Consider the following 27,058-nt stretch of genomic DNA (forward strand, 5'->3'; position numbering starts at 1 on the left):
GGGCAGTCGTACGGGCGATGTGGCGGTAGAACTTCTGATGAGCAATGGTCGAACACTTCTAGATAGTCTTGGTATTGGGCCGGAATGATTGTGGAGACCAGTCCAACCGTGTGGTGTTCTGTGGAGGGGACAACTGGATCCTCTAGAGATAATTGAGCCATGACCCCCAATGCTTGAGCGGGTGTCTCAATAGTGGTGGCTGCGGTTAGACAGAAATGTTGACAGAGATCGGATTCCAAATGCACCGAACCTTCTTTCCAGTCAATTAAGGGGTTGTGCTCCCGTAGCCAAGGTATTCCCAATATTACACCAAACTGGGGCATTGAGATGAGATCGAAACGCAGGGTCCCCCTGTGTATAGCCTGTATGGTCAAGAGCATCGGGGCGGTCTGCTGTTTGATTGGTCCGGAAACCAGAGCAGTCCCATCCACTGCCTGTACTGGTTCCGGCTGGGTTTTGGCTAGAAGAGGTAGGTTCAGGGTTTGGGCCAGTGTGATGTCCATATAATTACCTGTAGCCCCGGAATCTATGATAATCGTAACTGGGTGTGAGATGTCAGGTGTGGGTTGTAGAATGGCCTGCACATATATGGGTCTGATGCGGCCGAAAGCAAATACAGGGTTTGGGTATGACAAGGAGCGCTCAACCCGGTCCCCGAGTTTAGGGTCGAGCACTCCGAAAACCTGATGGTTTTAGCTTGGGGCGACGGGGACACTCCTTCACGTAATGGCCAGGTAGACCACAATAATAGCAACCATTGTCCACCCTCCTACGTTCCCTTTCTATAGGTGTGATCGGGCTCCTGATGCCCCCGATTTGCATGGGTTCGGAACTGGTGTTTGAGGGGGCCGAGGTGGAAGGAGATGGGGCAGTGGTGTGCAGGAAACCGGCCTCAGCCATACGTTCAGAACGTCTGGCGTCCAATTGCAGAGTTAAATCGACTAGATCATGGTAAGAGGTCAGTAAGGAGGGAACAACCGCAAGGGCATCCTTCATGGCGTTATTTAAGCCGCGATTATACACAACGGCTTTTTTGGATTCAGGCCAGGAAGTCTCGGCTGCAAGCTGATTGAACTTAGTAATTTATTCGATCAAAGACCCCCTACCCTGCCCCAGGTCCAGGAGTTCCAGGTCTCGGGACTGGACTTTATGGCGTGTATCGAACACTCGGGACATCTCAGTGACCAACAAATCACAGTCGTGAAGGGCTGGGTTGTCGTTTACCAGGAGAGGATTGGCCCAGGCAGCAGCAGTGCCTGCTAAATGAGAAAGAGTAAAGGCTGCCTTAGAGGTGGAGTCTGGAAAAGCCATGGGTCTACACAAAAAATGCAATTTGCATTGATTCAAGAAGGTTCTGAACTTGCCGGGATCCCCATGATACCTCTCAGGGGCAGCCAAAGGAAAAGGAGAGGGCAGTACTACGGGGATGGGGTTAGGAATGGGTGGAACGGGAGGTTGGACGGGCGGGGGGCCTGGTGGGGTATCCCCAAATTCAGCATCTGAGGGTAGAGGATGTCTAGCACTCTGGATGGTGTCCAAGCGTTGGTGAATGAATGTATTTGCTGCGGCCATGTCCGCACGTAACACGGTTATGGCCTGAACCATAGTGGTCAAGGGGTCATCCGCAGCTCCCTCCATAGCTACACGACAGGATGGCTTCACAGTCTGTTGTGTCTTGACTGTCGTGTAGCCGAAGAGTCCTCTGTCCACAAGTGCCGCACAGAGAGAATCAAAGTCACTCTCTGTGCCGCCTTTGAGGCCACAGGTGGGAGATGTTCTTTCCGGAACTGCGGTACTCGTGCAACCCCGAACCACTGTAAAGGAAACACCGGTTAAGTGTCAAGCCAAAACAGAATCAACAACCAATCAACAAGTGGAACGGTCTCACCAAAAGGTGTGTGTGGAGTGGCGGTTGTACCTATGGGGGAGGTTCCGAGACCCAGCAAGGCAGTTCTTTCAGTATGTAAGTATCCCAGCAAGGTTGCAAGTGCCAGGCCCACCTGATGCCAGAATCCGCACAAGAAGGGCGGAACGTAGTAGGAGTCCGTGAAGCAGTCCGTGGTCGTAACAATGATCCAAAAGCAAGTACCAAAGCCAAGGGTTATCCGTTGCCAGTCTGTGAAACAAATCCGAGGTCAAGATCCAAAAGGGGTGAATCAAAAGGTATGTAGCGCGTACAGAAATCCGAAGAAACAGCTGTGAAGCACCGAAGCACCGCAACAGAGTCGTTTAAATACTGGCGCTGCTATTTCCTCCCGGTCACATGACCCGCGAGCGCATCACGTGAGTGTAGTCCAGAAACAAGTGAGCAAAAGGCGACGGTCATGTGATGCGGAAGAAGTCGGTCTAGCAGCCGCCACGGAAGACGCCAAGGGGACAAACGTCTCCGCGGGCAAAGAGCATGCCGACCCAAGCTTTGTGGCAGTCGGCGCCGTGGCAACTGGGGCGAAGAGAGAACCTGTGAGTCCCGGAACCGGGCAAGGGGGCAAGGGGTGTTCGGGGCACGGGGATGAGGAATGGGATCCCCAGAGGGAGTGGAATGCGTGACAATTATTCACTTAAGAGGGTTTCTTACTGAATCAGTACAAGACATATTTAACATTTAAAATTGTGTACATTATGATGTTCCATTAGGCTCTTTGCTTTCGTGCAAATAGCTAGGATTGGGTTCGATGAAGATATACTGTGTTGCACACCGTGGCCCTGCCCTCACCTTCCCACTGCCTCGCCTCTCCAAAGAGGTGACGGTTCCCCCAAAACATTATTTCCATTTCCAGCACTGAAAGGCATCATAACACTGACCATACGTATGATTTTGCTGGACTAAATACTTAAGTATTCTATGTCAAGACCCAGCGGCTCAGATTATGCTTGATTCTCAACTTAACTTCCCGAGCAGCATCAATAAACAATAACAAGAAACATAACAAATGAGAATAAACTACAATCTCCATTCGTTTTGAGTCTTTTGTAGTCCTTAGTGCTATTGGTCCTTCCAAACATGTGACCTTTATTATCCAATCGTCCATGTCCATCCCTATAAATCTTGTCCACCATTTTAAAAACGCATCTTTCTTTGCTGCTAGGGCAGCCAGTAAAGTATATTGCTGTTTATTGTACGTTTAAGTGTGACTAAGTGGTTATATTTGTATTTATTGCAGCGAGCGTAGGTAAAATGCGAGTGCAGCGCAAAGTGGATGTGGTGGAGCTTATCCGCAGGATCATGTGAGGTATACTTTAGTTAAGTGGCAGAAAATGTACGCAGCAGGACAGAAAGGTTCCGGCGGCCGCACCACTATTATTTCCTGGAAGGGGGCACTGCGGTAATGGAAGTGATCGGAGCACAACGGGACTAATTATAGTTCCGGTGCTCGTCGATCATTCTTCCATGACCATTACAAGAGAAAACAACCCCAGGGAGAAAGTACAGGCAATTTAGTTAAAGCGTAATTAATTGAATGTGAAACACGCGTTGGGCAAGAACAGCTGGCGAATAAAGTACACTTGACGGAGTGTATTCAGCGCCACCCGATGGCCGAAAAGATTTGGTTTTCGCACGATAGTGAGATTATAGACGAAAGTTTGGAAGGGCTCAATCCCTGAGAAGTCGGAGTGGCACAGGCTAGCCACTGCAAGTATTAAAACACTGCATAGGTTACTCTGCCCAATTATACATATAATTGGATGGGTGCAGGCCAAAGAGAACCTGTGTTTTTGACTACTGTTGGCAAATCTCTCATTCAGAGGTTCTAAAATGTCCAGCTCCAGCGAAGAAGGAAGAGCGCAGGTGAGCCAAAAAAGAATCCAGCCTAATATGGGGCAAGTGTTAAAGCAGGTTCTGGGAGCCAGTGTGCGACATGGATCCCACCAGTTGTCCATCATGGAGGACTGGTTGAAGTTCTCCAAAGTTATGGAGGAACTCAGAGGAGCCAGTGGACAGGGGAGAGAGAAAGCCTATAAGGCCAGAGATGCCAAGACCCCCCCGGGCACACCACAAAAAGGAAAGAGCAAGAGGAAGGCGGTGAGCTTGAAAGCAAACGAGCCCAGATGGCAGGATGCAACCTCTGAAAGTTCAGAGAACTACGAAGATGATGATTGGGGGAGCCAATCGTCAGATGAGGAAGTCAAAATAATATCCTCCAATGAAGAGGAGCGTAAAAGAGCTTCCAAGAAAAAGAAGGTAGAGGACAAGGAGGAGGAAGACGGGGACGATGTCGGCCCAGACGCCTTGATTCATCCACGCTCCTCGGAATGGGAACCACCTGCAAGAATAGCGGATTACATAAAAAAACGTCCCAGGACACCCTTGGCAAAAGAAGCCAGGAATAAGCTAAGGGCAGAATGCCCGAGGCCACATCTACCTGAGGGCATAGCAGAGACCCCGGATATCGATGACCGCATGGTCACGTTCATGGGAAGAAACGTGAAAGACATCAAGAAAGGCTTGGACAGGTTCTGGCGTTCATGCCAGGACAAGATGCTGGGCGTGATCGGTCCACTAACCAATCGGTCCACTAACTAAGATCATAGAAATGGCAGATGAAGTGAAAGAGAAAATAGAAGCCATAGACCCGACAATACTGTCTGGATGGGCTCAGAGGGCGATATGTTTACTGGACAACACTAATAGCGCGATTATGGCAGAGAGGAGGAGGTCAATCTTAGGTCGATCTTAGTGAAGATCGACCAAAAACTCAGCGAGCTGGCCTCATCAGAAGGGAAACTGTTTGGTGACGCTTTCATAAAGGAGTTGACAAAATGTGCTAATTCCTATGCGGCAATTGACAAAGCTCAAGCATCCCTGAAGAGGGTGTTCGACAAACAGGTTTTTGGCCAGGCTGGAAGAGGCAGGGGCAGCTATGCCAGCCGCTACTCATTCAATGGGTCGTATAATGACAGATACCAATGGAAACAAGATGAGAAAGCCCAACCCGTTCTTTCCTTCGAGAGGAAGAGAAAGGGGGAGAAGTTGGAGGCATACAGAGAACCAACACCAAGCTAACACAGGTGAAAGTAAATGCTCAGGCGCAAGTGTTGAACATACAGGTTCCCACAGTAGGCAGGAGAGTGGCGCAATATTGTCACGTCCCCGATAGTGAAACAACAAACACTTCAGGTTACCAAACAACCCCCGTCCCACTTACCTATGCAGGCCTGCCGACGGCGAGTAGTCGACAGCTCCTGTGGCTCTCATGGGATCCTGCGCCCAGTGCGCCCAGTGCGGTTCCCTTTTCTTCATTGGCAAATGCCTTGTCGTCTTTCCACAATGCGCCTGAGATACCGGCACTACTGGGCTCGTCACGTGAATAGCCACGTGACCAGGAAGAGGCCTGGTTGGAGCTGCGGGACGCGGAGCACGCGTCACGTGCCAGAGAGCGTCATGTAATCAGGAAGAGAAACAGTAGACGTTGCACGAAGCATTGTCACGTGACTACATCATGTGATCGCCTTGTCGCGTTCAAAAGGAACAAACTGACTCACGATCAGCGCTTCACAGCTGCTTTCATTAGTACTGTTTGGCGTTTTCACGGACTTTGCTTCTCTCGATTATCTTGACCACGGACTGCTCCTCGCACACCTTCACGCCTTCCCTTGGTACCTCTGCAACTTTTGGCCTAATCGGATTTTTGACTTCGGCTTCCATTGCTCCTCGGATTCCTCCACGCCTTCCCTTGGTACCTCTGCAACTTTTGGCTTACTCAGATTTTTTGACCTGGGTTTTCCATTGGATTTGCTATTGGATTATCCCCTGCATTTTGACATTACCTCTTGGTGTTCTGACCTCGGATTGTTTACTGGACTGGTTGCGGCGCTTCTTGTCTTTGTACATGGCTCATGTTTTTCTGCTGCATCAGGTGTTAATACCATCCAACTAGAGTGCCATCCTGTGTAACAACTGTCACCTACTGCCGTCGACTATCGCAGACCCCTGCCCAGTTATTTCATCCCGGGTACCCTGTCACCTGCATTTGGGTAAGCCTTCTGTAGTGATCTTATATTGTTCTCATTTAGGATTGCTTTCATTGCCTAACCTCGTTGCTTGCCTTGCAGTGGTCAGGGGGGTCCTTCCGGTGTTACTGGTTCCAGGCTGACGGTACTCTACACCTGTGGCCTCAAAGATTGCACGAGCAGTAGTATTGCTATTCTGCCCGTGCGGTACTTGGAGACGGAGGTTTCATCATCTACACGACCATCAAGTCATAACAGACTGGGAAGCCATTTTTTGGTCGTCCGGATGATGGAACCCTCTGCCGGGGACCCCGTGGACGCTTTAATGCAAGCCGTCACAGCCCTTAGAACGGATATGACTGCGGCCACAACTGCCATCCACCATCGCCTGGACTCTTTACAGAGTGCCTGCCACCCAATACCGGCGGATTCCGAGTTCGGAGATACCACACCCCAAAACCCGGGTCCCTCCAGGCCTCCTACACCACCGGTTCCCGTGGTACTCCCTACCCCGTTCCCTTTGGCAGCCCCAGAAAGGTATCAAGGCGATCCCAGAAAGTATTGTACATTTATCAACCAATGCAAGCTCCACTTTCTCTGTCAACCCCAAGCTTTCCATGACTCAACCACCAAAGCAGCCTTCTTGCTTTCTCACCTGACAGGCATAGCAGCTACCTGGGCGAACCCCTTCCTGGAAAATGATCACCCGGCCCTCTACAATTTTGACCTCCTGGTGAGTGAGATGGCCAAAGTATTTGACACCAAGTATAAAGCTCAGTCTCAGAATCTGGAGTTATTGGATCTAGCTCAGGGCAGACAAACCCTGATAGAATACATCACACGGTTTAATCAATTATCTGCAGAAACGCCCTGGCCCGAGAATAAAAAAGCTGTGGTGTTCTATCGAGGTTTGTGCAGTACTTTGAAGGATGCCCTCTCAGTTGTTCCATCTCTCCCCGCCTCTTACTCTGACTGGTAGACCTAGCACTTCAGGTAGACGCCCAGAGAACCGAGCGTTGGGCAGAAGCCGGCCTTTCTGTCAACCAATCCCTTCCCCCTTCAGAACACACCAGTGAACCCATGCAAATAGGAGGGATATGCAGCCCCATCCCCCAGGCTGAGCGAGAACGCAGAAGAACAGACAATGCCTGTTTCTATTGCGGCCTCAATGGGAATTATGTCAAGGAGTGTCCTTGTCACCCAAAAAACAGGAACTCAGTTTTTCAGAAAGCTCGCCCTTGAGAACGGGGGACAAGGCGAGCTTGTTACTGAACTCCCCCGAGAACATCCCGACCTTCGGTCCTGTAAAACCAGTCATAGTCCAGGCTCTACTACACCCCACCAGGGAGTGCTCACACTCAGTACACATTGTCATAGATTCAGGGGCTACCGGTTGCTTCATAAACATCACAATGGCCAACGTACTGAATCTTCCATTGATAACCAAACTGCATCCCGAACCAGTACAGCCCGTCGACGGCTCCTCCCTTGTTTCCGGTCCGATTAAACAACAGACCGCCCCTATGGAGGTGATCATTCAGGGTATCCATAAGGAGACATTGTCCTTTGACCTTATCTCAATCCCACAGTTCGGAATCATACTCGGCATAGCATGGTTGAGGAAACATAACCCGCTTATAAACTGGGGTACGGGCCAGGTTTTCTTTGAATCTGAAATCTGCCAACACTATTGTTTGGTGGATGAAGGGGGCATTACCAACCCTGCAAGGGCTCTTGGGGCATTGGATTCTTTATCAATTGGGGAGGACGGGTCATCTGAGGTGTCACATACGGTGGGGGCAACCTCATCTGGTGTACCCTCGGTTTATCATGATTTCCACGTTGTGTTCGATAAAGCATCAGCTGAGGGTTTGCCACCTCATAGGCCGTATGACTGCCCCATTGATCTGGTTCCTGAGGCGTCAATACCCAAAGGCCGTATCTATTCCCTGTCATCATCAGAGGAATTAGCCCTGAATGCGTACATCCAACACGCCCTACACCTGGGCCACATCAGACCCTTTTCCTCACTCGCAGCCAGCCCCATCTTCTTTGTTCCAAAGAAGGAAGGGGATCTTCATCCCTGTGTATATTACAGGCGGTTAAACTCAGTCACCATAAAAAAACGCTACCCCATCCCTCTCATCTCTACCCTCCTAGACAAACTAACCCATGCATCCATCTACACCAAGCTTGTTCTCCGGGGGCATACAACCTGATTCGCATGCGCCGTGGGGACGAGTGAAAAACAGCATTCTGCACTCGCCAAGGATTGTTTGAATATACCGTGATGCCCTTCGGCTTATGCAACACCCCGGCCACTTTCCAGCGTTTTATAAACGATGCGATCCTGGACATCTATGTTGTGGTATATTTAGGTGATATACTAGTGTTCTCTCCTACAATTGAGAAGCACATCATTCACGTCAGAGAAGTGCTGTCTCGACTCAGAAAAAACGCTTTATTTGCGAAACCTGAGAAATGTGTGTTTCGCACGACGGAGGTTGAATTCCTGGGGTTTCACATCTCACCAGGGGGGTTGGCGATGAACCAGTCTAAGATTTGTGCTATCAAGGACTGGCCAGTCCCAGGAACACTTAAGCAGCTTCAGTGCTTTTTAGGATTTGCGAATTTCTACCGGATTTTCATCGCCAACTTTTCTTCCATTGTTGCCCCTCTGACAGCCTTGACCAGTCCTCATGTACCCTTCGAATGGTCTACTGACCAACAGGTTGCATTCGATTCCTTAAAAACCTCTTTTACCACAGCTCCGGTCCTACAACATCCAGAGCTTCCTTTCATTGGAGGCAGATGCATCCTCGTTTGCGCTGGGTGCAATTCTTTCCCAGCCTTGCCCAACTACCGGCCAGCTACATCCGGTGGCTTATCATTCGAGGAAATTCATGCCGACCGAAACACACTATACGGTCACTGAAAAGGAGCTTCTTGCCATAAAAGACGCTTTTCAAGTTTGGTGATACCATTTCCTAAGGGCCAAACACCAGACAGTTGTTTACACCGATCATAAGAATCTGCAGGATCTGGCATCGCTTAAATGTGTTAACAGCCGACAGGTCCGCTGGCACCTGTTCTTTGCAGCTTATGACTTCGTGGTGAAACACAGGCCAGGGGTGGTTCATGGTAAGGCGGACGCCTTGTCCCGCTCACCAGGGGGGGGGTTCTCTCCCGTCTTTTCCAGATACATTGTTAGACAGAGGGCATGTAGTATATGGTTGCACTCCCTCACAACCCATGTTATCTGCCATTCGCCAATGGGTATTAAAACATCCTCAGGTATTGACTGAGTGGGATCCGGTTTTCCATAATGGGTTACCTTTCATACAAGGGAAGCTGTTTTTGCTCATTAGTGACACTCGTAATCAAGCCCTGGATTGGTCCCACAACGCACTAATCAATGGTCACCCAGGCCAGCGACGCACCTTAGATCTACTGAAGCGTTGGTGCTGGTGGCCGTCGATGCGACGTGACGTAGAAACCTAAGTGAATACCTGCTCAGTATGTGCCCAATGTAAGTCACGAAGGGGTCGCCCACTAGGGTTGTTACAACCTCTGCCTATGCTCCCGAGACCTTGGCATACGGTCTCCATGGACCTAATCACTGACTTACCTCATACACAAGGCTACGATACAATTTGGGTAGTAGTAGATTCCTACACCAAGATGGCTCATTTTGTGCCTTGTAAAGGGATTCCCTCTGCTCCTTCCCTAGCCCGGATGTTCTTCAGATCTGTCTTTTGTCTGTTCGGCTTGCCGCAAGTTATTGTGTCAGACCGTGACTCTCAGTTCACATCCCGTTTTTGGTTGGTTCTTACCAAACTCCTTGGCATCGATGCACGTTTCTCCTCCGCCTACCATCCTGAGAGTGACGGGCAGACTGAGAGGGTGAACCAGGCATTAGAGCAGTACTTGCGCTGTTTAACCCTTCAGTTTCAATACACCTGGCTTAACTCACTTCACCTTGCAGAGCTTGCATACAACAATGCCCTACATTCCTCTACTGGCTTTTCCCCGTTCTACTCCCCTTATGGACAACACCCACACACTCTACCGTTCCCCAATTTCACCCCCACCAGTACTCCTGCTGCTAACGCCTGTGCACGTGACCTGGCCTCAGTCCATGCCCAGACCCTCGTCCATCTCCGGGAGGCCCAAGCATCCATGAAGGCGGCTGCTGACAGGAAGAGTATAAATCTGCGATCAGAAAATATATAATTGATCTTTAGCGCACCAGAATTCTAGTCTCATCTTCCATCAAGATAGAAACTATGTAACAGCCATGCAAAAATATATGCAGGTGAGAACAGCTGGGCAACAGTGCGGCTGCAAACATCTCGATGCATTCGATCAAGTATTAAAAGAAAGGAAAGCGCTCCTCAGGCGGAACATACAAGACTTGAAATATCGTCCCCTCCCTGAAAGAGCAGTTTGCATCTTAAAACAGTCTACAAAAATTGGACTCGAGGAAGAAAGGCATCTCAATTCCAGAGGGATGGGGAGGAAATGTTGAAACAAATGGCAGCTAAAACGTCTGCAGGAATATGGTGCCTGCTAAATAATGCAACACATAAGTCTCAATCTTCAGTCCAAGGAAACCCAGCTAATGAAAAATCTTGGACTGAATATTACTACTGAGTCTATCAAACCCCCTTAGCAGAATGTCATTTCAACATTAGCTTAATCAATCCGAATCATATAATACAATTTAATCAAACTGACATTCTATTTAATATATCAAAATTGAGCATATCTAGAGCCCCCGGGCCTGATGGCATGGATAACACCATGATAAAGAAAAATCCACAGGTCTAGGCATCCATTCTTTCCTTAATTTTCAATCAAGCGATGCAGTCGGGATCAATTCCTCCCTCATGGAGAAGATCGATCATAATTCCAATTTTTAAAAAGGGGGATAGAACTGACCCGGCTCCTATAGACCTATAGCATTACTTGATTGTCCTGGTAAAATCGTTTCAGAATAGTATTAAGAGAATTCAACCGATGGCTCACAGAAAGACAACTGCGAGACCCGTATCAGACGGGTTTCATCTTGGGCCTTGGGCTTAAATGCAATCATAGCTCATGACCGCCAACGAAAATAGCCATTATACATGGCATTCCTGGATTTCCATAATGCGGTTGACTCAGTGCTAAGAGAGCTACTGTATGGACTCTGAAGCCCATGGCCCATTATGAAATGGCTGTATGAATTTCATCAAAATACATCCATATGAATTCGGTTGGGCTTGGATGGATCTCTTTCAGGACCAATATCCACGGCGAGAGGCTGAAGCAAGGATATATACATGCTTCTGCCCTCTTTAATTTTTTTATAGCTGATTTGGGAAGATGCTTTATAGATCTGATGACTGATTCACCCATCTTAAATGGACATACAATCAATTGGTTACTCTACGCGGACGATCTTGTCCTAATGTCCAAAACACTGAAAGGCCTGGGAAACATGCTAAAAGCCTTAGACAGATATGCCCAAAATATTTTTTTTTCATTAAATACTAAAAAAACACAAATAATACAGTTTGGAAGTTTGAACCAATGGAAGAAAAGTGGTTGCTGGCATCCTAATGCTGTAAAATGACAGGTGGTTACAAGCTACATCGATCTAGGAATTAATGTAAACAATCATCCGGCTGAGCAACATTATCACATGAGCTTAAAAACAAAATTAGCTACGGCCATATCGCAAGCACATATAATCAATAGCATATATAATAAATTCTCACTCATCCCATTTCTCTCTTATTAGAAAGAGAAAGTAACTCCCATTTTATTTTATGGTGCGGATACAAAACAATGGAAACCCTATACGTACTGGGAAAAAATGGAAAGAGAATATTGGAAATCTATACTAAAATTGCCCTCTTTCGTACCCATTGCTGTAGTCAGGCATGAATTGGGTTAATTTAGTTGATTATATGTGGAAGATGTGCTCGCTTTATCGCAAATGTATATTTGTAGATAGTAACAACGGTTTATTGTTAATTCTGCCTGAGCACGTTGACATTTCCAAGGATGACTTTGTCAAACTATGGAGATCAAAAGTTGATGAGATATTGCACGATGCGTATATTACACATCAACTTCTCGTAACCAATCCCAATAAAACTAAAATAGAGTTATGGGAACACGACTGGATTAAGACGAGGGAACAAAGCATGAAATATAAAGACTTCAAATCAAATCCATTCATGGCAAAACGGTACAGAGTCCTAGAGCCCTATTTGATGAAATTTCCCAATCCAGTCCATCGTGCCTAGCTCATGCGCTTTGGACTCAACTTATGTCAAACTAAAGAGATTATGGCAAGATGGCAATTATTAGAGCAACTAAATTCTATTTGTCGGTTCTGTTATCAAGCATGTGAAACCACAAAACATCTCATGGTAGAATGCACTGAACTAACACCTTTAAGAATTGTACATTTCAAAAGCAATTTTGAACCATTTGATGATTTGGATTAGCAAACCCTGTGGGAATCACTTTTTCATAGGGAGTCCAAAGCAGTACGATATGCAATTGTTAACTTTTTACTGGCATTAAATCTGGACGAATGCATTGAAACAGAATACAAGTGACTCAAATATTTGGTGTATTAGTCTTTTATTTTTAAATATTGAGAAAGATAATCATTTGTTCATTTTAGCAATTGTGCATTTTATGTTACATTTCTTTCTTACTGTCACAAAACACTTCAGTTTCGTCTGAACCGTTACCCTCCTCCGACTCCTCACCTGTGGAACTGGACTCTGTACTGTATCCTACAGGTTCTCGATATAGTAGTGAAGAAGATGTTTGAAACCTGCCTCGATATGAAGCCACAGTTGCCACCGGTGAGCTGTGGCTACCTGTGGCTCCACTACCGAAGCAGGTAGAAAATCTGGGGAAAAAGCCTTAGGCTACAAAAAAACCCGAAGTCCGATGTTTCAGGTATTGAGTGCGCTGAAGATCAGGAGTATGTGTTATGAATTCAACAGTAGAGTGATGTAGCAGAATGAACTTCTGGTTTCGGTGTAGCAGGAACTCTGGCTCCGGTATGATCGTCCGGAAAAAGGTAAAAAAGTCCTTAGCTGACGAGAGCAGGGAAGAGACTGGCGGCCGCGAAAGGCAGACAGCTGAAAGGAAATGCGAAAATGGAACATGAGGCTCGGAAAAGCCACGAAAGCAGCTTCCGGGGGCAGAGGAAGGAAAAAAAGGTAGAGGTAGAACAGAAGCAAGTGTCGCGCGGAGGTCGGGACGAAAGTCGCACACACCCGGAACGAAGGGTAGGTAAGATAGAGTAAACAGAGAAGGAAAGCTACCGAAAGCAGCTTAACAGAAAAGAAGTAGCACCGAGAGTGCAAATGGCACAAAAGAGAGCGGTAGCGCTGTAACAACGTACAGGAACAATCGACAAGCGAAAACTCTGACGTTGCAATGTGTGGAATGCCGGAAGCGAAGGAGCTAAATGCTTCCCAGCATCCCGCACGTCGAACCGAGTCGTAAAAAAGACTAGACCGTCACCATGTGATGAAAGGTAGACGTGATGGGATACTTAATGGCCGCTCCAGGTATACCTGTGCCATTGCCTCCAGGAGCCGGCACCCATGACAGTATGCCCCCTTCGTCTACCTACTCCCCCTGGCTTCCCAAGATGGTTCCTATAAAACCTTGCTAGCAAAAGTGGAGCATGGATATGGGACAACGGTTCCCACGAATCTTCAGATTGTGGAAACCCCTTCCAACCAATGAGATATTCCAATCTCCCTTTGCGATACCTGTAGTCATAGATGGATGATACTTCATATTCCTTTTCTGAATCAGCCACTAAGTGTTTGTAATTGGAGGTTGAGCGGCCATTACAATGAGAAGAGGAAGGTTTGAGTAAAGAGGAATGGAAGACTGGGTGAATCCGTCTCAAGTTGTGTGGTAACCGTAGTTTATAGGCCACAGGGTTAAGCTTTGATATAATAGAGAAAGGACCCAGAAACCGAGATGACAGTTTGGAGGAGTGTGCCCATCTTGGGAGGTATTTGGTGGAGAGCCAAACCTTGGAACCCACGTTCCAATCCGGTCCTTCTTAGCGATTTTTATCTGCTTGTCTTTTGTAGGTTTGTGTAGAGAACTCTAAACTGGCTCGGGCCGTCCGGTGTGCTTCTCTGATCTTGTCAAGCATAATTTCAATGGCAGGAAAATTAGTAGGTCTTTTTGGCACCGGAAGAAGGTGTTTAGGATGCATTCCGTAGTTACAATAGAATGGAGACATGTTGATGGCGGAGTGTTTGGCATTGTTATAAGCGAAATCGGCTGTTGGATGTAACTGCACCCAGTTATCTTGTTGCTGGTTACAGTAGCAGCAGAGTTATTTTTCCTGGGTGGCGTTCACCCTTTCCGTCTGCCCATTAGTTTGTGGATGGAATCCAGACGAAAATGCTCTCTCGATCCATAGTTGTTGACATACTGCCTTCCAAAACCGTGAGGTATATTGTGTCCCTCTGTCTGATATTATCTTTTCTGGTAATCCATGCAAGCGGAAAATGTCTCAAAGAAACACACTTGCCATTTCTTCTGCGGTGGGAAGTTTGGGCAATGGAGAGAAATGGGCCATCTTGGAATAAGTATCTATAGTGACCATAATACAGGTACATGAGTTGGAGAGTGGCAGTTCCACAATGAAGTCCGTAGTGATTATACTCCATGGACTAGTAGGAAGTGAAGGTTGTTCAAGAAGTCCGATCGGCTTGCCGGATGGATATTTGCTCATGGCACAAATGGGACAATTCCTTACGTAGTCTGCCGTCTCCTTTCTAAGATTGGGCCAGAAGTAAGAACGCTGTAGCAAGTCCAAAGTACCTGCTACTCCACAATGTCCTGCCGTTGGTAGATCATGGCACCAATTTAGAACCTGTTTGCGTAGGTTGCCCTCCGGAATGTAAAGAAGACCATTCTTAAACCAGAGCCCATCTTCGTTGCTTAAGCCTGTGGGTATTATCTTGTGCCCCTTATGTTCTTGAACAGTGGCTTGTTTTATCTGCTGTACAAAGGTCTCTACTGAAGCAATTACCTTTTTGGGGAACATAGGTTTTGGGACGAACTTAGGTGAGCCCTCGGAGGTCTCTCTCCTGGATAGAGCATCAGCCAATATGTTCAATCTACCTGGGTGGTAACAGATTCGGAAGTCATATTGTGTAAAATAAATGAGGCCATCTAGCCTGACGGGAATTGATGCACTCCATAGATTCTAGCACCTTGAGGTTGCGATGATCTGTGTGGATGGTGAAAGATTGAGCACCTCCTCGAAGTAAATGTCGCCACTCTTCACGCGTTTGCTTCATGGCAAGCAACTCTTTTTCCAGTACAGATTAATTTGTTTGACTGGGACTCAATGTCTTCGAAAGGTATGCGATAGGGTGTTCAATCCCAGCTTCTTCCTGGAGTAAGAAAGCCCCAATGGCTGAGGCGGATGCGTCTGTCTCAATGATGAAACGTTGGGACTGGTCTGGTTGCTTTAGAATGGGGGTTGAGCAGAATAGAGTTTTTTTTAGATGTTTTAAACTGCCTTCAGCTTCATTCGTCCATTGGAACGGCCCAGAGGTTTTCTTTAACAGAGAATTAATGGGCAACACCTCTTCTGAAAAGGTAGGGATAAACCTGCGATAAAAGTTCGCCAGACCCAAGAATCTTTGGATTTCTTTTACCGAGGTGGGAAGGTGGGAGTCTTCCAGTCCAGGATTGCGGCAACTTTCCTTTTGTCCATTGCGATTCCATATTCAGAAAGGACAAAACCTAGGTATCGTACCTTTTGGACTCCGACTTCACATTTTTCCAGTTTTGCCAGAAGGTCATGAGATTGGAGGCGTTGAAGTACCTCTGATACATGAAGTGAATGTTGTGATGGATCCTTGGAAAATACTAATATATCATCTAAATAGATGATCACGTAATGAACATCAGATCTGAAAAAACTCTGTCCATAAATCTCTGGAAGACTGCCTGAGCGTTAACTAAGCCAAAGGGCATCACTCGGTATTCATATTGCCCAAAAGGGTTTGAAACGCTGTCTTCCATTCGTCTCCCTGGCGAATTCGTAGTAGGGGTTATGACCTATGAAGATCCAGCTTAGTGAACCTTTTGGCTCCCTGCACTGCCTCCAGAATGTCTGTGATGAGTGGCATTGGATACTGGTCTCTAACGGTCACCTGATTGAGCCCACGGAAATCTATACATGATCTTAGTTCGTGCGAATCCCGTTTGGGTATAAAAAACAAAGAAGCCCCAGCGGGGGACTTAAAAGGTTGAATGAGACCATTCTGTAGATTGCTGTCAAGATAAGTGCGGAGGGCTTTCTTTTCCAATTGAGACAAGGAAAACATATGACCAAAAGTAACTATGGCCCCTTGCACAAGATCAATTGCGCAGTCTTCTGGCCTGAGTGGAGGAAGCTCCAAAAAGGGTTGGTCTGAGAATATTTGTTGGAATTGAGAGTATTCCTTGGGTAAGGTATGGATCCCTATTGAATTGCCTTGGAGAGTGTTAGAGGTTTGAAACTTGACTACGTTTGTTTGAGAGAGACAATGGTTTGTACAAAAATCAGAAACGAAAGTCAACTGGTTGCGAGCCCAGTCAATTTGAGGATTGTGTTCACGGAGCCAAGTGATTCCCAATATGATCGGAAAGTGGGCTGCGCCTATTAGGTCAAACGAGATGAGTTCAGTATGTTGTAGTATGTTCATGTGAAGGGCATCGGTCATATGTGTTATGGGTCCGGAGGGCAAAGGGGTACCATCTACGCCTTCCACTTTCTGATCTTCTGTCTTCTCTATTCGTGGAATGCCCATCCCCTCAGCCCAATGGATGTCGACAAAATTTCTAGCCGCTCCACAATCCAATAAGGCTAGGGCTTCAGTCTAGCTTTCCTTGTTTTTTACCTTTACGGATACCACCATTAGTCTTGAATCTTCCGCATTGGTCTGTGTAGAAGGAGAAATAGACAACGAAACATAGGGACTTGAGATATCAGCACCCCCTCGGATACTAGTCCCTCTTAGTTCCGAGGTTTGTCGTTTCCCGACTTCCATGATGGTAACTCCTCGCAGTTTTGGATTGAATAGTTTTCAGAGCTTCAATATGCACACAGTCCTCTTTCTCTTCTGCATCCTCTCTCCTCTGCTGACAACGGTCCTCTTGTAGTTCCGATCTGCATAGGTTCATCTCGATTAGCAGGTAAGGAGGGGGTCGGAGTGTAGAGTATAGGTCCAAAAGGAGATTTATTTCAGATCCGTCTACATTCACTTCGTCTTTCGAGAATGCAATGTTCAGTCTGAAGAATGGATGACAACAGTTCAGGGAAAGTGGACGGTTTTGGAATTCTGGCCAGTTCATCCTTGATCTCTTCCTTAAAACGACGTCTGAATATTGCATACTGAGCCTGCTCAGGCCATCCCGCCTGGGCGGCCAGGTTTTTGAATACTGAAATGTAAGATAGTACATCCATGGCGCCTTGATGGGCGTCTAGCAATTCTTCGCATGCAGTGAACGTAATCTCTGATCTCTCGAAGGTTTGTTTTATGAGTGTCCGAAACCCTTCATAGTCTAGAAGAATGGGATCTTCACCTGTGACCAAAGGAGTAGCCCAGGCCAAAGCGTTTCCTGTCATATTGGAAATAAGAAATCCCACTTTGGCTTGGTTTGTGGCGTATGAGGTGGGTCTGAAGGTAAAGTATAATTTACATGCATCCAGAAATTCTTAAATCTTCTTCGAGGCGCCATCAAATTTTCCCAATGATAAGGGCATCGGGGTAGTTCTGGTGTGGGTTGAGGTTCCCGATGAGTGACCATCTGTTTCAGTACGACATTCTCTGCCTTCAAGGTCTGTACCTCCTGAGAAATCTGCTGAAGCATTCGGTTTTCGTCCTTCAAGGTTTGTACTTCCTGTGAGAGTGTCTGCACTGCATTCACAAGTTCCTGGACCTGTTCTGGTTAGGCCATTTCTGGTTGGCGTTGCAAACTGTCACAAAACACTTCAGTTTCGTCTGAACCGTTACCCTCCTCCAACTCCTCACCTGTGGAACTGTACTCCGTAGTGTATCCTACAGGATCTCGATATAGTAGTGAAGAAGATGTTTGAAACCTGCCTCGATATGAAGCCACAGTTGCCACTGGTGAGCTATGGCTACCTGTGGTCCACTACCGAAGCAGGTAGAAAATCCAGGGAAAAAGCCTTAGTCTACAAAAAAAAAACGAGTCCGATGTGTGAGGTCTTGAATGCGCTGAAGAGCAGGAGCAGGTGTTATGAATTCTAAAGTAGAGTGATGTAGCAGAATAAACTTCTGGTTCGGGTGTAGCAGGAACTCTGGCTCCGGTGTGATCGTCCGGAAAAAGGTAAACAAGTCCTTAGCTGCCGAGAGCAGGGAAGACACTGGCGGCCAGGAAAGGCAGACAGCCGAAAGGAAATGCAAAAACGGAACAGGAGGCACGGAAGAGCCGCGCAAGCAGCTTCCGAAGGCGGAGGAAGGAAACAAAAGGTAAAGGTAGAACAGAAGCAAGTGTCGTGCGGAGGTCGGGGAAGAAAGTCGCACACACCCGAAGGGTAGGTAACATAAGAGTAAACAGATAAGGAAAGCTACCGAAAGCAGCTTAACAGAAAAGAGGTAGCACCGAGAGTGCAAATGGCAATTATTAGAGCAAATAAATTCTATGTGTCGGTTCTGTTATCAAGCATGTGAAACCACAAAACATCTCATGGTAGAATGCACTGAACTAAACACCTTTAAGAATTGTACATTTGAAAAGCAATTTTGAACCATATGATAATTTGGATGCGCAAACCCTATGGGAATCACTTTTTCATACGGAGACCAAAGCATTACGATATGCAATTGTTAACTTTTTACAGGCATTACATCTGGACCAATGCATTGACACAGAATACAAGTGACTCAAATATTTGGTTTCTAAGTCTTTTAATTTTAAATATTGAGAAAGATAATCATTAGTTTATTTTAGCAATTGTGGAGAAGTGGATGGAAAAGTGGTCTGTCGTGGTCAGTCTGTTCACCACTTCTACTACAGAGAGACGGAGTCCTTGGCTCACACTGAGAGACTCAACTACAAAACCCCATTTACAGCGCGGAGCGCGTGCCGAGTAGTGGGTGGAAAAGTGGTCTGTCGTGGTCCGTCGTGTGTACGGAGCTGAGACCACTCTGCAACAAAGTTCCCAGGCTAAGATTCGCCTACGTGCCACAAGCAACATCTATACATTTGCAGTTGGGGACTGAAAAACATCATAAAAAAAAGAAAAACCAGGTAAGGAAAACAGTGGCTGGCGGCTGGTAGAATTGGGAGACTTTTGGGAGACTGTTGGGGCGAGGTCCCTTATGATCCCTTTGATCCCCTTTTCATCCTACCGTTAGGATCTTGCAGTAGATTACACAGACACCAATCCACTGCTCCCTTACATATCCCCAAGACATGGCTGGGTGGGCCGCGAGGCCTGGCCTGGGCACCACTAATCAAGATGATGAAGAAGGACGATGCCTGCGAAGCTTGCGGCCGTTCAAAGAAACTGTCAATACTCAAGTTGTGGAAAAAGCCTCACTAACAACATCTGAATTAGAAGATGACTACAGATACAACACTGAGTATGAAAGTCTCAGTAAAGAGGCCTCCCTAAAGGAAGATCAGACGCGTAATACAACAAAAGCAAGCTGAGGAGGGGCGAGGAGGCCGCGCTGTGCTGGAGGCTCGCCGTGTGCTGCCCGACTCGCATCCTCAGCCCAGGCGGAGTGGAGGCAGTGCGGGCCATCGAGAGCGGCTCGGCTGGGGGCATGGGAGGGGTGGTGGAGGGGAATGCCGTGAGTGAGACCGTGGAGGGCTGGGGCCATCACGGCCCAGGGGCTGCAGCAGAGACGGCTGCGAGCCCCGCGAACGAACGCGGATGCAGCCGGGAGCGAGAGCTCGAGCATGGCCGCAGCGCTCCTGAAGCCGATCACGTGAGAGGGAGCAGTGCACGGCCGTCAAATGAGAGTGGAGACTATAGGGACCATCGTAGAGGTCCAGATTCATGTGTGGCATGAACCTCAAATGCAACCAGTGGCTGCAAATGTAAATAAAGACATCATGGGAAATACCATAGAAGCAACAATCCCAATATTTACAAAGAATATGAAAAAACGCACAAGAGACAACATGGAAACAGATGAGACAAATAAAAAGTCTAAAACACAAAACAGAAAGCACACCACAAATTTAAACAGACAGACAAAGGGGAATGCCACCAAAGGTGCGATAATTCCAAAAGGCAAACATGGAGGCCACGGACCCGGCAAGAAAACTGGCCCAACCATAGCAACGACGGCATGTATATTGACAGAATTCTTCAAAGCGCAACTAATCAAGAAGCACAAAGACTTCGAAGAAGTATCCGACGCAGACAAGTTCCCTTGTGCGAAACAGAGAAGAACAGACACAACAGTGAAGGGCGAAAGCCCCCACACATCCTTACAAAGAAAAGAAATACTATCGACCAATGCCATGCCCTTCAAACACCACGACAATATGATCCCAATGAGAGAGACACTCAATTGCAATGACCCTCGGGCCAAGATAGTGGAAGCGCTCAACATGACAAAACAACCGCATATTCCACTCATAACGTCTATTGAGAAAGAAATAGTCCAAGAGGACAACGAACAAAAAACAAAGGGTGGCACATTAAACACAAGCACAGAGCAAACATCGAAAAGCTCTACTCTTGATGCAGAAATACCAGGACAAGAGACATCTGAAATGACGGAGAAAGAAAAACAAAACACACCGCCCAAGACATCAAGACCCCAACAGGACAGTGAGAACATCAATACCATAACAAACTCCGAACCTCGCCCTACCACAGACCCCTGCCCAACTCTCAGACCAGTATGTAAACAAACATCAGAAGGTAGACATACTCATGCTGATAGAATACATATAGCAAAACACTTGTGTGAAAGCACGTCCAGTCTGGAGGCACGGTCTAAGCATCGCAGCTCGACAGAACCACATCTGCATCGTAGAGGCTCATTTGGATCCTTTCATAACGAATATTGATCATCCAAAAGTTTCATTAATGTCAACTCCCATGAAAAGAGTCACCACTCAAACAACAACATCCCTCATGGAAACTCCATCCAAGAAACTTGACATGACAACCATCATGTCTGCAATAACGATAGCCCTCGCACCTTTCTGTAAGTTATATGAGTCAATTAATGACACACTTCAAGATCATTCCTCCATTCAAGCCATGTTGCTCTCCAAAATGATCTTTGTCGAGGGATATATTACAGCGCGCAAAGAGAAAGATAGCATGGTGGAGAAAATAGACCAACTAGTATTTGACCTTACGTCAAAAATAACATCTGTAACCACAACCCAAGAGGTGGTACAACCAGCGGAAATGACATCAAAACTCAGACAAGAACCAAGCGAACCAACGATAACAACGATTGACTTGACATCAAATAGGATTATACACTTAGACAAGGAGAACAAGCCAAAAAAAAATACTGAAGCACCAGTAAAAGTCATGGTCAAAAAGGCTCCACCACCACACCCCACAGTAGTAATGGTGGTAAGAAAGGCGATGGATGACACCACAACCGAACAAGAGTCAAATGAGGTTCCAGACATAACGTACTCCATGTTTGATAAATCAAAATCAGGCCCAGGGAAGACCATGCGAAACCCCAGTAATTTCTTGCAAAGAGAAAATGCTCACTCGCAGAATGTGAAAATCGCTGAAAACAATGTAATATTACAAAACAAGATGAAGAAAAATGGTGCGATTTACTGCTGGGCAAATTCAGACAATGACTCTCAACAGCAAATACAACCGACATCAATTGAATCGGAGAAGATATCGTTGCCAACGTCCATAGAGGATTTCCTTAACAATGAGGAACTGATGAACCTTAGTGAACATCACACAGAAGATGCAAACCTCGCCCATAAGGCAAGGGTAGATAATCAAAGAACAAAAGATTCAACAACAAACCAAGTCCAAAAGTAAAAGAGACTACACCGAAGGCAAAATGTGTCAATCAGGGCAATTGTAATTCGACAAACGTCGACGACAGCAAGGATAGACGAATCAAACAAAGACCGATAAACTTTGAGAGTCGCGAAGACCAACATTATTTAACCTTGGAAGAAAAATGCAAAAGGATAACAGCAACAGCAAATTGCAGTAGTTACCAGACAGACATCTCTAAGAATCATACAACAGAGAGAAAACGAGAAATCAACATCGAAAAGAGCATTGAAAGAGCAAAGTACACAGCTGAAAACAAGCACCTAAAGACTCACACAAACGTAAAGTCGACATCTAAATTATCCAAGACGCATATATCAGGAGACCACAAAAAGATAGACAAACAAGGATCACTAAAAAAGCACTACACATCTCAAACAGAGGAATACCAGACAAAAAATGGCAGACCGAAAGATGCGAGATGGGCTTGTAAAATGGAACAAAGAACGAGCAACAAAGAGTATGTAACCCTGAACAGAAGATGTGTTTTAGCGATCTTTCATCACATACCAAACCTGCGGACGATAAAGTCAGATGACTTGATGATTGTCGAACCATGGCATGATCATCTAAGAGCCGCAACAAATTTATACATTGACTCATCGACAGTACAAAAACTGCTCAGTAAAGACACAGCTGACAGAAGAATGGGATATGATCTGACTGAAATCACAGCAAAAAGGCAAACGGTGCATATCTCAAGAGAAAATAATAGACACAGCGACAAAATCAGAGAAAGTAGAAAGGATCAACATGAGACAAATGCCCACATGAGGCGAAGAAACTCTATAGATCCTTCACAGAGACCCTTTCAGGAAGATACTGAAACTAAAAGAAAAATAGACAAACTGACAATAAGTAAAGAAGGAAGGTCGGGAAGAAAAGACAACAGCTCAAACCGTGTGAGAACCAAAAACACACAAAGGAAAGAAAAACAAGAACAAAAGAAATCAAATTTGAATGAGCTATCGTCACCTACAAAAGAAAATGCCCAAATTCCAATGAGGACGATCACACAATCGGTGCAGAGCAATAAAGGACAAATGGTGGCAACAAGTAAACAAGAAAACACACATGGTATCTGGTCATGGCTCCCGAAAGCACTGACCGCACACCTGAAGAAATAGCAATTCGAACAGGAGGCGGTCAACCAGACAATAGAATGCCAGAAAGCTGTCCTCCAACATAAATTAAAATTATGCTCATGGAACACAAGAGGATATCAACACCTGACACTTCCAAACGATGTAAACCTGGGAAATTACGATATCATATGTCTACAGGAGACATGGTTGACCACACCACCGTCCATCGATGGTTATGAAATCGCAATGGCCCCTGCAGTAAAAGGGCATTTGGGTCGTCCATCCTCAGGCATACTCACAGCGTGCAGAAATGGCTGTGGCCTGACATTGGACAAAATCTTGCTCACCAACACATCTGTCCTAGTGACTACTGCAACCTGGCATCAAACGAATAAAAACAAAGCTCAAAATAACTCAAATACAGTAGTTATTATCAATACTTACTGGAACCCAGCAGCAATAGAAACAACAAAGTTCATTACAATGATGGAGAATGTGATCGATGAGACTCTGGCAACGCTGATGACACCCTATCTAATCATCTGTGGCGATCTAAACGTAGTATGCCAACCCGATAAATCAAAACGATCCACTGTGAAGGCACCTCCGACAGTACAACGAGGTAAAGATTGGATGGACATGGTAAAATCACGTGATCTACATAACCTGGACACAATTTGTCCACAACAAAATAGACCTCCGACCTGGGAACGTGCAGAGTCACAGGCCATAATTGACTATATTTCTGTTTCTAAACCACTGCTACAACTCACCAATACGTTCAGAGTCACAAGAACATCTGCCAGTGATCACAATCTCCTGGAAATGACATGGAACACCCCCTCCAGGAAAAATGAAAGGTTTGAAATGAACATTGAGACTAACACTCAAGGCTCTCGAATCAAGCTCACCGCAAATGCCATTAAAGAGTTCACAGCAAGATGCCAGTCCCAGAGTCAAATAGAGAAAGCAAAATCAGTAGACTATCAATCGCTACTCATGGTTCACAAAGCACAATTGGCAAAAACAATAAAACAATCTCATATTACTGGGAACCATTTTTACAATAGAGAACTCGTGGAGAAGCGACGAGAATTTAGAAAAAACAAGAGAATGGCAAAGACATTACAAACGGCACAAGCAAATATAAGAATGAAAGAGATCACAAGCACCTACAAGGCATGGGTCAAATTCCATCGAGCAAAACTATATCAACTGGACGCAGAAGAGATTGCAAAAGCTCTAAGTACTAACAATGCCAGGGAATTTTGGTCCCTGCTAAGATCAACTGACACCACAACGGCAGAACAAATACCGAATAACATCGGGCAACACACGTGGGAAACATATTTCAAAAGCGCTTTTCAATCTGTCGATGAAAAGCACCATGAAGATGTACCTACACACAGTCCAGTCTGGAACAAGCTGGACGATATAGAAGACATCGAAGAAGTCATCAAAAAACTAAACAACTCCAGGGCAGCTGTACTGGACGGAATAACATATTTTGAGCTCAAACATCATCCTAAAGAATGGGCAACTCTCCTAAGTATAATTTTCAGAAGATGTGCAGAGACAAAGACATTGCCACCATCCTGGACGTCTGCAATTGTGATCCCTATCTACAAAAAAGGGAACAAGAATGACCCCCAAAACTTTCGACCAATAGCCCTATTGGATGCTATTGGTAAAGTATACGGGGCTCTCCTGATGAAAGAATTCCAACTCTGGGCAACATTAGCTACTTGCAATGACAATCTTCAAGCTGGTTTTAAAAAAACGCAGGGACAGCAGGAAACATTCTCTTTCAGTATCTTGAAGAGCAAAGCCTTACAACACAGATTACATCTGTTTGTTGTGTTTATTGACTTCACCCAGGCATTTGATCGGGTGGAGAGACAGCTTCTCTGGAAGAAACTCATAGAATGAAAATGTCCGGCAGAAATCATGGCTCCAATCCAGGCCTTACAATCCAAAACAAGCATGAGAGTTAGACTAAATCGCCGGGAACCTTTGGATTTTGCTGTGTCATTTGTCAGCAAACTAAGGGCCTCATTCCGACCCTGGCGTTAACCAAGGCGCTATTAGCGCCTTGGTTGACGCCGGTATTCTTGCAACTCCGCCATGGTGAATGGCGTAATTACCGCCCCATTCCAAGGTTGGCGAGGGTGGTAATTCCCCATTCACCATGGGCCCTTCCCCATTCCCATTTTTGCCCCATAGGGCTCAATGGGAATGGGGAAGGCGCTAATTACGGCACCGTAAATTACGGTGCCGTAATTAGCTCCTAGGTCCCTTTGCGGGTTGGTTTTTTAACGCCTGCAAAAAGCAGGCGTTAAGTACCAACCCGCAAAGGGAACTTGGAATAGGGCGGTAAGGGTTTAACGGCACCGGTTTCGTTACCGGTGACCGTTAACCCTTACCGCCCTACTCGGAATGACCCCCTAAGTGTGGATTATTATTTTTTTAGGTGACATTCATTCATCACAATGTGTCTTTATTAGCACTTTAAGTGCGGATTTCCATGGATGTTTTGCTGCTCCAGACTCATTCACTTTTTACAACGTACCTGGGTGGATTTGTCCATTATTTTGGCAAAGTCCTTAAGCCCCCGCCCCATTTCTCACAATCCCCATAAATGAAATGGTGCTTGCGCCTGTGCGCGCGGGCCTGTAAGTAAGCCCTGTTTGCAAGGGCTGTTCTGAGGCTGTTCAGAGCTGGGCAGGACTGGCAGGTGATTTAAGATTATTATAATCTGTGTATTTGTTGATTGCTGGTGAATTATATCAACCATTGTAATTGTGTAAAAGCAATTGTTGTAGTGCATGCAAAACAAAATTACGACCGCTAATCTGTATACTTTAAAAACAAGCATGCCTTCTACACTTGAACCGCTGAAACTAATTGAGCGTTTAAAATGGATCCCTTGTAAAAATAAACATACTACACTTCAGTTAAAGGACACTATGCTTAAGAGTAAAGAAAGGGCGTATTCAGCTTCTGCTGACATACGCACGTTCTATTCTAAAAATGACACAGGTGAGAGTAAAGCCATGCCTCAATTCCCCGCTGGCGTGGTGAATTCTTTAGCTGACTCCCCTTTAATAGATGTGAGTGACCACACAATGGCATGTATGACTGCCTCAACAGAACGAGCTACGTGTTTGACTCCATCAATTGAAATAGAACAATATGGGACGCCTGTCTATGTCCCACCAGAAATGCCAGCATATTTACAATCGTCCCCCTTGGGTTCTAAATCATACCAAGTGACTAACTTGGGGAATGGTAATGTGCTTATACATAGTCGACAGCAACAGGAAATTTTTACCTTTACTAATTTACCAAATGTGGAGACAATTCAGGCTGAAGTTCGACACAATCTACCAAATATCCCTGGTTTAATTATGGAAATTAGTGAACTCCCTGAAAGCCTGCATAGTCAGCAGGGTGATTATAACTATAACACAGCAGACAGTGGGTGTGTGAATGAAACTCTGCTGCCCATTCCTTTGTCACAATCTCCAATTTTGTTTGCTACTGCCTCTGCAAACTCATCTCCTTTATCTATTGTTTTTTCTGAGCATACAAAAAATAAAATAATGGAGGGCGACAAAGCTTTGCTGCATCTTTCCACTACTAACACACTATTAAATACTGCGCTGACTTCTATGAATCTTGCACTTTCTAATATGAGCAAACTCTATGACACTCTTGAACAGAAACAGCTCTCGCAATCGTTATTGTTAGATCAAATTCTTATCTATCAACTAGAAACTAAACAACTACTTTTAGATGCAAGCTGTTTACATTGCAAGAAAGTGTGTTTGACTCCAAAAATATTGTTAATAGACGAGTCTGAGCAATTTAGCAAAAATGCTGCAACCAAAATTACAACTGGTCTGAAGGAGATAATACTTAACTCCTCAAATGACATGGT

This window comes from Ambystoma mexicanum, chromosome 2q (assembly GCF_040938575.1).
Source record: "Ambystoma mexicanum isolate Mex_15411 chromosome 2q, UKY_AmexF1_1, whole genome shotgun sequence".
Classification (NCBI taxonomy): domain Eukaryota; kingdom Metazoa; phylum Chordata; class Amphibia; order Caudata; family Ambystomatidae; genus Ambystoma; species Ambystoma mexicanum.